Here is a 6,268-nt window from a genome sequence, read left to right on the forward strand (position 1 = left end):
CTCATCAGTGAGAGAAAAGCTATTATTATGTTATGTTGCAACAAAGAGTTTAACAAGTATATGTGTCCCAGCTCAACATTATAATAAATAATAAAGTATAATTTTTATTTTTATTTCAGAATTGACTACTCAATGGCTCTAAAAATTCCCAACTTTATCTCAGTGCTGCTGAGATTGTCGCCAGATTTTTCCCAGCTGTCTCCTTAACTTTTGTGGCGCTTTGGCAAAATGCGTTGCTAATTGTTGCCACTAAACTGTTGTTGGCATGCGTTTGACAGTCGGTCAGCAACGGCCTTTCGCTGACCAACCGACAAACTAACTATCTAACCAACCAACTAACCAACCAACCAACCAGCCAACTAACAAACAGTTAGCCACGCCCCTTACGCCTCAGCCTGTGCAGGTTGTTCATTCTGTTTGCCTCCTTTGGCTCATTTGTTTTGATTGAGTTATTAAAATACTTGTTTACACAAGCTTAACAACAACAAGGCGACGTAAAAAAAAAATTGAATAAACCGAAAATATATGAACTAATATTGGCGAAAGAGGAAGAACCGGGCGCTTTTTATCATTTATTTGCATCGCTCAGGCGATAATTATAAATGTTTTTGATTTGATTTTACAACTCTGCGACTTTGTGTCGCATTTTGCCTCGCACTTCCGTTTCCGCATAATAAAAGAGGATGCTGTGCTGGAAAGGTCTTGATGATGGCTTTAAATTAGCTAGAAATTAGCCTCAAATCGTCTGCAAATTAAAGAGTCGCGTAATAAGCACTTAACAGCACTGGAAAAATGCAGCTATGTCAATGTAATTTTGAAATAAATACGTTCAGTTATTATTATGTGGGAATGCCAGGAGATATACGTTTTATAAATTAATAATCAAACGTTAATGGTGCATAATATATTTTAAGAAAATAAAACAACCAAATTGTAGTGAATTTAAAGCCATCTAAAGCCATTTAAAGTCACAATGCCATGGGGTTATGAAATTTCTCCGTGTGTACCAGTGAAACATTTAGCTCTGCATTACATAAAATTGACATTGATCGACGACATCGGATCGCATTGAATGCGATAAATAAAGTGGATAGCTTCGAGATTACGGCGCTCCAGCTGCCGACATCCGCCGCATCTCATTTGGCGACACATTTGCATGATTATGAGCTCGGTTCCGGCCACCATGGACCATGGAGCCCACCGACTGCCATCGCCTTGGATTCCACAATTCCCTGCCAGAGTGCACAATCGATTGAAAGCGATTGCGGCGCGGCGATTAAAATTGTTTGCATTTGAGTGCAATTATTTATTTATGCACCCGGTGGTTGGCGAATCAATCGCTAGCTAAATGCATTTACTGTTTATCGAACCATGCTAAATCCCATGGGCGACACACCACTTGACACTCCAACCCAAGTTGCAAGTTCCAAGTTAAAGCTCCTCATCCGCCGTTCGTCGTTGGTTGGAACAAGCATGGGATGGAACTAATCGAAGTTGTTAGCCCACAATTAACGGAAAATCAAATCATCTGCAGCGGCGAGGGAAAACTGCGGCAAAATGTGTCAAATGGCACCTTCAACTTATGCTGCGACTAATTGGTTGATAAACGGAACTTGTCTTGGCTGCAAATTTGCGTTTATAGTTATGCAACTAAATGCTGGAAGAGGCCAATATAGGTTACTATTTATACGTAGGTATGTTGGAGTTATGTAAGCTCAAAAGTAAGCATTGACTTCTTAAAATTGCTTAAGGAAAATCAAAATTTAAAAAGTTGTTTTAAAACGGGCGAACAAAAAAGATTCTCCAGTTTCTTGTCAATTGATTAGCAAGGTTTCGTTGTTTTTTATTTTTATATTTTGCCTGTCAGTCGGCATTCAGTTCTTTTCGTTTTTATATTTTTGCGGTTTCTGTCCTTCGTCGTATTTATTTTACATTTATTTCGGGTTTTTGCGTTGATCTTTATTTAATGTCGATTTTATGGAGCGCCACAGCGCTAAATTCTTGTGCTCCTTTGCTGCGAGATGACTTATTTTGCAAACAATAAAACAATAAATCAATCAATTATAAGTTAAACACGGCGACAAGAGCAATCGAAATGAAAAATAAAGCTTAAGAGCACAAAAGAAATGAGAAGGCAAAAAAACCCAACATTTTAATACCCACAAGTTGTGCCCATTTTGGGATTGACGAACGGTAGACATGCTGGGCGATGTGTACTGTATAGCGTATGAGTACTGTACCATTTGTGGCTCTATTTGATGGATAATGTTTTCTTTAGATTTAATTGCACATCTTGTCAAATTTCCCACCCAACAACAGTTTAATTTGGAGTAAAACTACTTTGCAGCCCAAGCTATAAGCCATGATTTATTTATTTATCCTTTTACGACGCCCCTGTCTGTTGCATATCATACGCATTATAATTTGTCAGTCCGGACATCAGCGCAACATGGCAAAAAACCCGCCGCAGAATAAACAATAAACAAAAGAAGCTGGCCAAAACGGTGGCCGGGGCATTGGGCATTGCATTCAACTGCAATTTGCTGAACGTTGTTCGCCTGTCTCGTTGGCCGACTCTTTTTGGATTTTAGCCAAAAGCCAATGGCACAAAGAGAAGAAAAAAGCGCCTCTGCCTTGGCGCCAAAGTGGGTCACTCGGCGGCAAAAACAATGAAAATAAAACAATAGCTGCCAATTTGGGCGCACAAAATTCCTGGGGTGACAGGCGTCGACTGGGACTCGGATTCGAGCTCGGATTGGGATTGGGATTCGGATTCAGTATCGAACTCCAAACTGGCCGCCTTACGCATGCCAATTAGGCAGAAGGAGAGCTAGACCTAGATACCCCCGACCAAAAACTCCAAAGTCCTCTTCAAACCGAACATATGCAATTCGAGCTAGTTTTAGTTTCTAACTTAATTACAAAACCCAACAAATTTGTATTTCTTTTTCCCCTGTGCAAACACTTTGTGGTAGGTATTTTGGGGAAAAGAAACAAATAGATTATTAAATTAATTCGAAATGTTTTGATGGTCTTTAAAGACAATGGAAATGTTTTCTATTGCTATTATGTTTTTTTTAACGACCCCCCGAACTGAATTCGATCGATTTGGACTTTGTCTCATGGCTCTTTTGTTGATCATCATCGCTAGGCTATTGGGGCCGCAAAACCAAGATTCGAAATTCACGATCAACTCAGGCAGATTGTGTTCCCGATTTCCATGCCAATTTAATGCGAATTTAATGAGTGAACAGTGATGAGCTATCAATTATACACACTCAATTTGTTCGATTCTATAGCTGCTATCGTTTGGCAAAACCAATTGAATCATCCATCCATCGGGCCATAAAAAGAAGATCAATTTGAAGAGTTTGAATTCAATATGGGGGAATATGGAAAAAGGAGGCAAACAATTATAACGGGAGCAGAAAACAATAGTTTATATATATTATATATCAAATGCTTGGTAAAAACCCCACGAGAGCTGCCGAGTTTGACATTTGAAATTCATCCTCGACCTCTGGGGGTCAGTTTCACAGAACCCAAGGGCATGGTAAATTGGGAAAAGGTGGATGCCACATGGCTTTTAAATTTATCTAACGGCTTTTGATATATATATCTTTTTTTTTTTTGTCAGCTTCCCAAAATGATTTTCGGCCGCTTAAATACACAAATTTATCCCCGGGCATTTGAAACTCCACACCGATAGGCGACAAAGTTAAAAAAATATTTGCCAAAACTTTAGCTAATGAACTGTTAATTGCCCAGAGACCTCCAACACTGGCCGCCGTTAATTGCAGTTAATGGGTTAAGCTCTTACCTATTTCTAACACTTGATTATGCAAAGGTCTCGAACTTATCCCTAATTAATTTCCACACCGCGAAAACCAACAATCTGAGTCGATGGCTTTCGCCCCGAGGAAACGCGTGCGATTTGCTCGCGCCAAATTTGACAACATTTACGAAAGGCCCGCGGAAATGGGCGCTTATCAGATGTACGACTAACGAGATACCCTACAATGCGCAAAAACACAATTATTAAGCTTAAGGCTTAAGCTGCATTTGAATAACTTCTTATATTTATTATTTATTTAAGTAAGTTCAATTTCATAAAAATCATGATACCCCGCAAAATGAGTGAGTGAACCAAACTCCAGAGACAGTGAAGTCAGATATTTGGAAAATGTATTGAAATATGTTTTCATCAATAATTACATTTGCCGTTGGCCGTGGAGACGGACGACAGCTGCCACCTGGAGCCGGAGATTCGAAGCTGTTTGGGCGGTGGAAAGTCGGAAAGTTGGACGGCTGAGGTGAGAGGGTAGACTGTTCACCGCTCTAATGGCATTTTAATAATAGATTACGACGCTGGCGACGACAACAGTAGATTAAGACGAAGCTGCCACAGAGATGCCCTGAGACAAATGATGTTTGCCACTAAACAAATTTCGCAGACTCTTCGGTATTTACCCCCCGCCCCATCCCCCCTTTATTTTAAGTGTCCGTGTGACAGTTGACAGTTAGGAGAAGAAGCTGCAGAAGAGCGTCTTCTTCTCGCCACGCAGAAAGAGCCGGACAGAGACGAGAAGAGCCGGCGACTGAAATTGACTGGGAGTTGCGAGTTCATCGCAAAGTCTCGGCATTATTTGCATAATTCAACTTTAATACAAATTGGCAACTCCAGCAATTTGCGCTTGAACGGCCACACATTCACTTGGACACTTTTACACGGGGATCTGGACATTAGAGATGGTTACATGGAGGGATAGGTACTACTGGTATAAATATAAATATATTGAACATTAAATTGGTTGGTAAATTAAATAGCTATATGAGATGATACATAGTATATGTTAGTCCATACATTTTTGTTACTTTATGTTGGTTTTGAGCAAATTCGTACCATCTCTAGGCTGAGAACCAAAAGCTCTGCAATTCTTTTTTTTTTTCATTTTTTTTCTTTTTTTGCCAGCTAATCATGCGCATGATCTTTGGGATGGATGCATGTGGGCACATTAGGGTTACCACCGGCACAGCACAGCTCAGCACGGCACTCCCCCCGATTCCCGATATTCGATTCTCGGATTCCCGATTCCCGATTCCTGGAGCCGGGCTCTACTACGTCTCACACTTGAGCACAATAAATTCCCATGACAACTAATTTAGCCAGCTTCTTGGTCGCTCTTTCGATCTTTTGCGATCGAAGTTTGCCTGCATTTATTTGCAGCGCTTTTTTTCTTTTTCTTTTTTTTTGTTACCCACTGATCGGCTGTCTCATCTTTGCCGACTCTAGCATTTTTATTGACTTTGACTTTGTCTTTCAGTTGGAGTTTTCAGTTCGACTGACTCGTTCTTTGAGCGCGACTGTGGCTCTGCATTTGGTCAAATTATGTGGCCGGGCCTTAATGATCGTCTCTATGGAGATGCGAGATGCCACAAGCTGGCCAAAGTCACCAAATTCCCCACATTACGTATACGACACGTGAGACGAGACGAATTGAATTGAAGCGCTCTAAGGCCAAGTGCTCCGCCATGCAATTAACCGCAAAGTGTCAAAGCCAAGGCAACGGGGATAGCTGCCAGTGCCACTGTCGCTGCCACGCCCACTGCAGCCCACAAGTGTGGCAAATAACAATTATTAACTTTCCTAGCTACCCTAGCTTCGGGTAGCATAGAAGACGAAACAAGTTGCCCTGCTGCAATAGGAATACTTTCAAAATTCCTTGCATTTTAGAGCTTTACTCAATCTACAATTTCTAAGGAAGAGCTAAAATAGCAAATAATCGTATTTAGAGGGTATTTAAAGTCGTGGAAACTCCTCAGTGCGGCTTATTGTTTGCTTAGGAGCAACTTGAGCCGCACGAGGAGAGCAACATTGTCGCCATGGAACATGGAACAGCAATCTAAACAAATGGCCTACGCCAAACGTATGGCATAGCCAATGAGACCCTCGCCGAGTGTTGTTTTCCATTCCATTTAGGATACGGCTACAAGATGCGATACATGGGTGTTTTTTTTGTTGTTTTGGCTCAACAACCGCGGGCGTAATGCGGATGACATTGACGCGCGCCAAGCGAAGCCATCCATCTGAAGATTGGAGCTCGGAACGCGAAGCTGGGACCTGAATTTGAGTCCCGTCTGTCAGGCGCAGATTGGTGCAGTTTGCCCCTGGCCACTGTAATTTAACACCCACGCCAGCCTGTCAGGCAGCTCGATTCCCGCGATGCCCGATTCCCGATCCCCCGTGCAATCTGCCAGCCCAGCGCCA

The 6,268-nt window shown here is 41.7% G+C and overlaps 1 long non-coding RNA gene across 4 annotated transcripts; it reads left to right on the forward strand.

Annotated features, from left to right (window-relative positions):
* The first annotated feature begins 3,639 nt into the window (after positions 1-3,639).
* On the forward strand, positions 3,640-5,111 carry LOC123327371. Of its 4 annotated transcripts, XR_006542108.1 has the most exons (5): positions 3,640-4,095; positions 4,158-4,313; positions 4,385-4,462; positions 4,514-4,769; positions 4,973-5,111. It is a non-coding gene; the product is annotated as an uncharacterized LOC123327371 (long non-coding RNA). The 4 variants fall into 4 exon arrangements; XR_006542106.1 differs by having other exon boundaries at positions 3,640-4,313; positions 4,360-4,462; XR_006542105.1 differs by having other exon boundaries at positions 3,640-4,313.
* Positions 5,112-6,268: the final 1,157 nt, after the last annotated feature.

The sequence above is a fragment of the Drosophila simulans genome, chromosome X (assembly GCF_016746395.2).
Source record: "Drosophila simulans strain w501 chromosome X, Prin_Dsim_3.1, whole genome shotgun sequence".
Classification (NCBI taxonomy): domain Eukaryota; kingdom Metazoa; phylum Arthropoda; class Insecta; order Diptera; family Drosophilidae; genus Drosophila; species Drosophila simulans.